Raw genomic sequence first — 10,420 nt, forward strand, 5'->3', positions numbered from 1 at the left:
GGCTGTGCCTCTCTCAGAGGAGTGAAGATTAGGGAAGATGCAAGACCAACAAGCATTGCACAGCTAGCTCCATAATAAGCAAGGCAAGCTCAGCCCTCAACACTGAGTCTGATTAATACAGTCCAAACGTCACACGTCCTCCACAGGTCTCGCCTCAGCACACGCATGTCTCAGCTGACATCACGCCGCCAATCAGCTCGAAAGAAGCCACAGCTTCTTCTGATCAGAGGCAGAAGAGCCTCTGATCAGACACCACCAGAGGATTTTTCTGTGCATTTCTCTCTATGGAGTCCCAACAAATGGAGCTCAACTATACAGTGTAAGGTGGACCAAAACATGCTTGCTGTTATTAAAGAATCCTTCATCTCGTGTCCTTTCATCTGTTTGCTTTAGCAGAACATCCTCTCTCCTGTGTCTGCGTCAGGAAAGCCCATTCACGTATTTGCCCCAGCAAAACGTCATCTAAAACAACTAACTGACTTTCCAAAGAACCCTTAAGTTTCCACTTCAAAGATCATGATTGGGATTTTCAAAACAATAGGGACCTAAAAAACTTGACTATATAAAACGGAAAACAAAAGGCCTCCTGAGGACCAGGGTGAGGATGGAGTAGCCATCGTTTAACCATCAAGTGCCTTACTGGTGAGGCAGAAGAGCCTCTGACCAGTCCAACCTAGAGAGAAGGGAAATACGCTAGGGAACCTGCTTTTTCAAGATTCTATAAATAAGGAGACTGTGCTTATTTATTCTATAAATAAGCAGGAGGTAACTAAACCTGCTTGCTCATTTGGGAGACCTTGTAACTAAGGGTGTCTTCTGGAGCCTAACAGAGCTCTGTGTGGACCTTGGATATTTTCCTCAAGCTTTTTGGGCCTCGATGTCCTATCCTACAAGATAAAAACAGCAAAATTACATTTTATTTATTTATTTAACTTGTGTACATACAGTTTTTTTTGCCACATGTATGACCATGTACTATATGTGTACAGTACATGCATGTCAAAAGAGGGTGTCAAAACCCCTGGAAGGGAAATACAGATTATTATAAGCCTTATTATTATCTTATTACAAGGTAAGTGCTAGAAACCAAACCTGGGAACTCAGGAAGAGCAACCAGTGCTCTTAACAGCTGATCTGTCTTTTCAGCCCCAGCAAGACTGGATTCTAATTTGTAAGTATAGCTATATTCTAAGGTAGGTTTTAAGTAGTACGTGATAAATCCTAAATTGACACTGTGTACTGTCCTAATTATTGCTATATCATTGTTGTATACCAGAGACCCTTAAGCAACTTATGATGAGCCCTGTAATGAGTTGTTTCATGGCTGGACTCCCTTTTGACTCCCATCTGAGTACTTCCCTGACAACCACAGTATCTCCCATCATGTGGACTGAAATCCAGGTGGGTTAGGCTAGGATGGTACCCGGAGGGGAATCATTTCAGTCTGTGCTAGCATATTCAGCAATGGATTACCATTAGCAAGGCATTCGTTGCAAATAGTATTGTTATAGGCTTACAGTTTCAGATAGTTCATTATCATCATGGACTTCTGCTTGTCTGCTGTCAATATATGTGACCATATCAGACATACTGTTGGAGAGGTAGCTGAGAATTCTACATCTGGATTGGCAGAAGGGAGAGACACACTGGGCCTTGCTTGAGAGTCTGGTGACCTCAAAGCCCACCCCCAGTGACATATTTCCTCCTCCACCACCACACCTACTCCACCAAGTCCACCACTCCTAACGAGGGCCATATTCATTCAAACCACACTGCCTAACTAAAATTCATGGACTGTAGTATCCACATTTCAGGATACACAACTCTTTAATGGTTTGTTGGAATGCTGGTAGACAGAGGCAAAAATCTGTTTATACAAGACAAGCTGTAGCAATTCATTTTCCTCATGATTTTCAAGTGCTATCAAAGGCTCACCCCCTCCCTTTTCTTGCATGCTTCTTGTGTCATCCAACTGAGGATGTCCTCAGTCTATGTTCTCACTTTCCACATGATTTCTGAAGTGAGTGTCAATGAGGATTTCTGATTCCAATGTTGTTCTGTAGGGTACGATTGCCACAGCTTTTGACTAAGCACATCTTGAAGGTCACAGAGCACAGGCTCTTCTGTAATACTCAGAAATGTGGGTCTCAAAGTTGCCTTGTTCTGCACCAAAGGAGGAGGCTGCAATTAAATAGCAACACCATCCATAAGTTTTTACTTAGGGCCAGCAACTCTCTGGTGACTTCAGAGAACCACAGTTTGAGAGTAGAGAAGGGTAAAATGATTACAAAAAAACAAAAAACAAAAAACCCAGCTAGAACAACAAACTATATAAAAGGCCCAGATGAGTAAGTGGTCTCCAGACACTGCATGGAGTATCTTCTAGTATAAATGCCACTCACCAAATCACTGAGCTGGCTGGTCAAGTAGACAAGAATGTCTTAAAATGGTAGGCAGCCATTTCTGAAGGAACAAGATGTTTACTTTCCTATGTGAACTGGAGGACAATATCAATATTTGCATTTCAAGTGCTTGTTTTGGGAGCACATATTCATTCACCCTTCCGTTAAGACAGGTGACCATGGAGTGCCAGGGTTTATTAAAACCCCACAAAACAATAGGAGGAACTGTTGCACTTTCATGTCTGATTATTGCATTTTGGGAACCTAGTGCTCTGATCTCCCAAGGAGTTTCTAAGCAAAAGGTGTGCCATCTTTGAAGCTATCTAACTAAAGAGCTGTATTGCCACAATTTACACATGTGAATCATGACTTTAGTATGACAAAGGCCAGTTTATCAGGGTCATCACTTTGGGCCTGGGATTGGAGTGGTGCCTTATCTTAGGGCTCCATTTCTAATTTAATCTTCTGGTTGCACAGTAGCAGAACTGCGAGATGTCATTGTCTGATTCTGCAGTTTAGAGGGAGGGACTGTAATTCAGAAAGTCCGCAGCTTGCTCATGGGTTTTCAAAAACAAAGTAAGCAAACAACCTGGTGACCGCTTAGGTCTCTGTGCCTTGCTGCTTATTTTTATTGTATTCTAAGTCTAGCCCCACTGTGTACACTGTCAGATCCTAACTGGGGCTCTTCCTGCTTTGCTCTTTTTCATCTCAGAGCTATTCAGGGCTATTCTCCAGTGATGATCCTCGCAGGTCTTAAGTCCTGCCCAGGTCTTATCTCCCGCCATTTCAGTGACCCTAGCAGAATGATAAGAAAAATCTTGTTTTTAAATACATTCTTTAAATATATATTTTTTAATGATCTAGATTAAACAGGGGGTTATTTGCTCCTCTGTATGGCTTTCAAGAAACAGAAGACTTCTCTTCCTGAGTCAATTAGACTTGATGTTTGTAATGAAAAATATTTGACACTGTACATGTGTTCACTTCTATCATTTGAGATGACCTTAATAGCCGGGCAGTGGTGGTTCTTTAATCCCAGCACTTGGAAGGCAGAGGCAGGCGGATTTCTGAGTTCGAGGCCAGCCTGGTCTACAGAATGAGTTCCAGGTCAGCCAGGGTTACACAGAGAAACCCTGTCTTGAAAAACCAAAAAAAAAAAAAAAAAAAAAAAAAAAAAAAAAGATATGATCTTAATTACTGTTTCAATTGTTTGAAAGCTGCCAAGAAAAGTAGGCACTACAACTGACAAAGGACCTTCAAGGAATGAGAAATCTGAAGAGGAAGTAGAGTAGTTATGAAATGTCATCCTAAGAGCTTGGTAAACTGATCTTCAGTGGCCCTGCTGTGATCTCAGGACCCACAGTAAGGCAGGCATGTGGCAGGCTCTAAGAGCACCCTCCAGCAGCTGCCTCTCCCTCCCAGCTGACCCACTCTGCCCTTCTAACTGCTTCTTTTATACCCTTACCATCTCCTTTATTACCAAATATATATTTTCATTTTTAACCTGACTATATCAATTATTCATATATGCGGGGTATTGTGTGGCCTTTCAATACAGATTACATGGGTAATGATCAGACTGGGATAATTGACATATTTATCATCTTGTGTGCATTAATTTTTTTAAGCCTTCATCGTTTCTTTGTGTGGTGTTTCGAACATTTAAAACTATTTGCTGTTTTCAGAGTCAAGTCATCCTTGTTAATCATCAGTGGTTGTACAGTTTACAAGCCGGGTCCCCAGCTTGTCTCCCCATGGCTGGGCGCAATCCTTCACTGTTCACTGACCCCAAGGAAGGCAGCGCCTAGTCAGGGTGCTGAGGGACCCTCCATTGAGAGGCTGGCCCCTCCCGGAACCTCTACTCGGTACCTGTCCCCTGTCCACCGCCCCCCCCCCCAGTCTGCCTGTGGGATCCAGGATGTGGGGCGAGCTGAGAGCAGGCCCCTGGGATGGGTGGTCACCATGGTGAAGACGAGACTGTCAAGATGCTACTGACAACTGACTCTCAGCGAACTGCTACAACTCCTGAACACCCTGTTGGAACAGGAGTTTAGGTGTCAGTCAAAGGTCTGCGGCTTGAAACTAATTGAGTCTGTCCAGGATAATGGCCTCAGAATAACTGCAAGACTAGGGACTTTGAAGTAAAAGATCTACTTTCAGTTCTTTGGCTTCGACATAGAGACATTTTCCCGGCTAAATTTACTGGACAGATTCTTGTCTAAATGAAGGTACAGGTGAAGCATCTTGGGTGTGTTGGACTGAGTGGCTTTTATTTGGCTGTGAAATCGATGGAAGAGGAAAGGGATGTCCTACTGGTGACTGATTTTAGCCGAATAAGTCAGTATAGGTTCCCAGTTTCAGACCTGATGAGAATGGAGAAGACTGTTGTAGAAAGTCCAAGCTGCCTTTCAGGGTCTGCAGCTGTACTACCCACTCGTTCCGGAGACCTTGCCATCTGAGAGGAGAACCCATCTGAATTTTGAAAGACTAGAAACCCAACCTAAGGCATGCCACTGCAGGATCATATCCGCCCCCCCCCCCTCCCCCTGTAGCCCTGGCTGTCCTGGATGGAACTCACTTTGTAGACCAGGCTGGCCTTGAATTCAGAAATCCACCTGTGTCTGCCTCCCAAGTGCTGGGATTAAAGGTGTGCACCCCCACCGCCTGGCTAAGGATCAAAATTTTCTAAGGCAAAGCCTGGCACTGTCTACCATTGCTTTGGAGATCCAGGGACTGAAGTGTGGAGAGTTAACAGAAGGAGTAGAATGTATTCAGAAACATTCCAAGATAAGTGGCCGAGATCTGACCTTCTGGCAAGAACTTGTTTCCAAGTGTTTAACTGAATGCTCATCAAACAAGTGCTCCAAACCAAATGGTCAGAAGTTAGAAGGATTGTGTCTGGACGCACTCCACGGCAACTGAAGCACAGTTATTATAGAATAACTCACCTCCCAACGGTTCCTGAGACCATTTGTTAGTTGGTAAATCTGGTTGTTAGTCTCTGTATATAGAAAAATTTCCAGTGTGATCATTTTCTGCTACAACTGAAGAATTGAAATATTATCTTCAATATAAAGAATATGAGATGAAAACAGTAAAGGAAAAGTGAGTCTGTTGACCCTGATAGAGAATTCCGGAAGGCGTTCACTGTGAACAGTGCTGCGCAGTCTCGAGAGAAAGGACATCAGATCTCTAGATATACGCTAGTACTTTTCGTCAAGGGATTAGTGTAGCAAAGAGAATCCTCCAAATCTGAACTTTACTGAAATAGTTACTGAAACAGCACTTCTTTACATTACAAATCATACATTACATATCACCCCACTGTAGCCTACTTAAAGCCCAAGCAGAACAATAAGAAATGTGACCCATATAGGAACAAATTTTAATCTGCCCATTGATTAGGACAGTGAAGTATAAACTTGGGTGGCAGACTTACAAAGTAATTTAGGGCATGTCCACATCAGGTTTCTGGAAACTGCTGGGGTGTCTCAATTCTAGAGTTAGTAGTTTCCCTCTATAGCAGTTGGACTCATAGAAAGTAATTATACGCATGAAAATATAAAATTGGTCTCTGCTACATATACATTTTGGCCATTTAAATTTCTTAATCATAGCAAACATTTTTCTTTTTATGACTAAAGGACTTTTTTTTTTTTAAATTAATGTATGGTGGCGCATGCCTTTAATCCCAGCATCAGGGAGGCAGAGGCAGGTGGGTCTCTGAGTTTGAAGCCAGGCTGGTCTCCAGTGAGTTGCAGGACAGCCAGAGTTACGTAAGACCCTGTTTCAAAAACACTCAAAACACACAGACAACAATCAAACAACACGCACAAAGGTTGCTGGGAAGATAGGGTTTAGAAGATAGGGTTTAGAAGATAGGGAAGAGTGTTTAGAAGGGAAGGGAAGTGCTTGCCCCCAAGCCAGGCAGCCTGACTTCATTCTTCAGGACCCACATGATGGAAGGAGAGAACGGACTCCCAAGTTCTTTGGCAAGTTCTCTCACATATGCACATGCCTCACCACCGCCCTGCAATAAATGTATGATCAAGCATCTGAGATATCTCACCAGTTCCCCTTTAGCATCTCGAAATTTCTAGGCAGATTTCTGTTGAGTTGGGTTTCATATAAACCTCATAATTTAAATTTTGAGATTTAAATTAGGCAGTTTACCATTTTTAATACCACCTAAGTATATATTGACCAAATCTGAGAAGATTGATCAATGTTAAAATGAAGGTTCAGTTTTATTTCACATTTATGTCTTTTAACTTTGATTTGAATGCTTCCTGGGTGAATTCAAGTCTAAGCACAGCTCTCCCAAGCCTAGAATGGGGAGTTTCCCCAACCACGAGGCAGTTCTGCCAATGCTACCATGGAAGGCGCTGAGGCTTCTTAGAGTAAATTCTGTACGGTAGGAAACTCAGGTCAGAGTGGCAGAAAGACCTGAGGGACAGTTTTTGTTGCTGCTGCAATCCTTTGTAAACCGTGTTTTATTGAGAACATTTCAGTTTTTCCTAAAGGCTGCTCTGCTTCAATTTGAAAACAATATTGATTTTGAGTGGACAGAAGTGAACTAACCAATTACTATCATGTTTTGAATAGACCTTTCAATAAAATAATTGAAATGCAAAAAAAAAATCATCAGTGGTTGCATATGCCATAGAACATTACACGTTATTCCTGTAGCTGTATGTGACCACTAACCATCCTTTTGTAAACTTCCACTTTGAGAAATTTAATTTGATATTACAAGGTAATTTCATCATTTTCTTGGCTGCAGGAAACAAAGTTTAAGAACAAAGAAAAACACAGTTTCTAGAGGTCATGTTCAAATAAGGTAGCCTTCAAGGAGAACCAGTACATTTCAGGACTCAGGTCATCTCAACCCATGATTATGTTTAACTTAGAGGATTCTATGAAGAGCTCTTTGCAGTCATGGAACAAAGACTTGAAATTATTTAAAACATCCACAAACATTAAAAAAGTTTATAAGTTTTATTCTGGGTGCTAGTCTATAAGAAAACAAACCAAAACCAAACAAACCAAAAATCCATGAAGAATGGTGTTACAGCTTATTAACAAAAATCCTATTTTAATTAATATGCAACTATCCAACAAACTTACTTTTTAACACAATTTGTTTATTCTCCAGTGCATAGTGTTATACATTACACTTTCCCCCTACTTGTCTGCAACATAACTAATGAGGAAAACAAAGCTGTCTGTTGGGGGTAGGAAGATGTTTTATTTCACAGATGAAGGGGTTGAAGCTCAGACAGCTAGCTTAATGGACTTTAGCTGGTTCAGTGCCAGGGGCTCTAGTTTTCAGTTAGGATTAGCCCTACATTACTTCAGTTCTTCCCAGTGATGGATGGCTCCTGTGCCTTGAGACAGTTTTATTCTAGAAGTGCTCAGCATTCGGGTTTTGTCAGGTATAATTCTTGTTTTAATTTTACTTCTCACAGACCAATCAATCATTGAAGTAAATTAATCTTTGGATCCAGTGCAACCCTCCACCTCGACATATTAAGGCAGTAGCTGATACACTGAAATGTAAGAGCAACAATGTGCGAAATGCACGTGGCTTATACAGGTGGTCGTCCTGTGGTCCGTCCACTAATTCTGTTCAGTTCATACACTTCTAGGAGTGAAAGCTGTACTTTTCATTAGACACAAAAGTGGGGTGTACGCCTTGGTAAAGATGAGCAAAAGGACAGAAGTTATTTCTACGGCATTGCTAACACAGGTTCATCAGTTCTAACAAAGTTATCATTTGGCTGGGTGTGTAGAAAATGAGAAAGTTACTCATTGTGTGGGGGAGGGGATTTCTGAGGAATCTCATTAATCTTTCCTCAGTTTTGTTGTAAATTTAATTTTGGTTAAAAAATTAGGGCTGGAGAGGTGGCTTAGTGGTTTGAGTGTGTGCTGTTATTGCAGAAAACTCCAGTTCAACTCTCAGTGTCATGTCAGGCTGCTCACGACCTCATGTAACTCCAGTTCTGGTAGTCAGATTCCCTCTAGTGGCCTCTGTGGGCACTGCCCTCATAACTTCCTACACCCCACTATATACACAGTAATTTTATTTTTTATTTTTTTAAATTCAATATCTTTTTTATTTATATTTCAAATGATTTCCCCTTTTCTGGCTTCCCACTCCCCAAAAACCCCATAAGCCCTCTTCCCTCTCCCTAACTCTCCATCCACCCCTTCCCACTTCCCTGTTCTGGTATCGCCCTATACTGCTACACTGAGTCTTTCCAGCACCAGGGGCCACTCCTCCGTTCTTGGACATCATTTGATGTGTCGATTATGTTTTGGGTATTCCAATTTTCTAGGCTAATATCCACTTACTAGTGAGTGCATACCGTGATTGATCTTTTGAGACTGGGTTACCTTAGTATGATGTTCTCCAGCTCTATCCATTTGTCTAAGAATTGCATGAATTCTTTGTTTCTAATTGCTGAATAGTACTCCATTGTGTAAATATACCACATTTTTTGTATCCATTCCTCCATCGAGGGATACCTGGGTTCTTTCCAGCTTCTGGCTATTATAAATAGGGCTGCTAAATAGCCTTAAAACAATGAGCAACCCGTTCTTCCAAAGGGACTAATGCATCAGGCTATGAAGCAACATTCAATGGTCCAGGTGATTTTTTGAGTTCATTACGGTGTCATTTCAAAAGAACCATTAGTTATACTACTAGGTACTATGCAAAACAAACAACAACAACAAAAAAAAAAACAACCCAAAAAACCACAGAAGGAATGAAGTGCTGATAAGAGCCCTAACATGAATGCTGTCATTTGAAAATGCAACCAATGTCCCCCCACAGGCTTACATGTCAGTCTGGTCTCCAGCTGGGGACACAATTTAGGTGATAGGATCATGTTGACTTAAACTACAGACTATTTCACCCATTAACAGCTGAATGGCCTATTAGAGATGAAGCCCACTTGGAGGGAAGTTACTAGAGGTGTCTTGTTTTGAAGGCTGTTGTTATCTTGTCTCACACCGTTTATACAGGAGCTTGTCACTATACAGGAGCTGGATGTCACATCGTCCTGAGCCAAGCTCTTCTACCTCACTAGTCTGTGAAAACTGAGTCAGCTGACCCTGGACACAGTGAGCCAAAATAGTCTCTCACCTTTTAAAACATGCTACACTCGTTGATACAAACTGTTCACGTGCAGCAAGTTCATCAGGTTAGACTAGTGTTGCACAGCAGGCATGGTATGCAGCTTGAAAGAAGTGGGCAGGTTTGGTTGGTTGGGGTTAGAGGGAAGAAACTACTTAAAAGTTGGTTTCTATGATGGTATACAATTCTCTAAGTATACCAGACCTCACTATATATGCATATTCACTTTATATGCATGGGTTAGGAGTTACATCGTAGTAGAGTTGATATTTAGTGTTGATTAAAATATAGCCCCATTTGTGCTACTATTAACACAATGCTGCTTATACTCTTGTCTTATAGTAGTAAAGGCTGGGAAATACAATCAGAAGGAAATCATATCTGGTGTGGGAATAATTCCTGGTGTCATTATCGGTAAAGCTTCTAGACTTTTGAAATCTTTTTATACCTTCAAATTAAAGATAAAGGCGTGTGTGTCAATTACAGTTAGCTCTGTCATAACAAAACCTACCAGAAACAAGGTTTCTTCTTGATTCTAAATAAGAGATCCAGATGTGACAAATGCATATACTCTGTAACTGCTTATAAGGTCTGACACAAATAGAGCTTTACGGGGCTTTCTTAAAGACTGACCAGGAGGCTGTAGAGTTGGGCCAGTGGTTTAGACCACTTGTTGCTCTTGCAGAGGACCAGGGTTTGATTCCCAGCATCCTTACGATGGCTCATAATCATGGGTAACTAGTTCCAGTGGCTTGATGTCCTTCTCTGATTTGAGCACGCACCAGAGTAGCCAGTGGAACATAGAAATACATTCAAGGAAAACATCCATACACAGAAAATAAAAAAAATCTAAACAAACAAACATGCTTGATCAGAC

General features: G+C 41.5%; 1 pseudogene; it reads left to right on the forward strand.

The window, feature by feature from the left end:
- The first annotated feature begins 4,351 nt into the window (after positions 1–4,351).
- On the forward strand, positions 4,352–5,400 carry LOC127691919 (cyclin-G1-like; annotated as a pseudogene).
- The last annotated feature ends 5,020 nt before the right edge of the window (positions 5,401–10,420 follow it).

The sequence above is a fragment of the Apodemus sylvaticus genome, chromosome 9 (assembly GCF_947179515.1).
Source record: "Apodemus sylvaticus chromosome 9, mApoSyl1.1, whole genome shotgun sequence".
Classification (NCBI taxonomy): Eukaryota; Metazoa; Chordata; class Mammalia; order Rodentia; family Muridae; genus Apodemus; species Apodemus sylvaticus.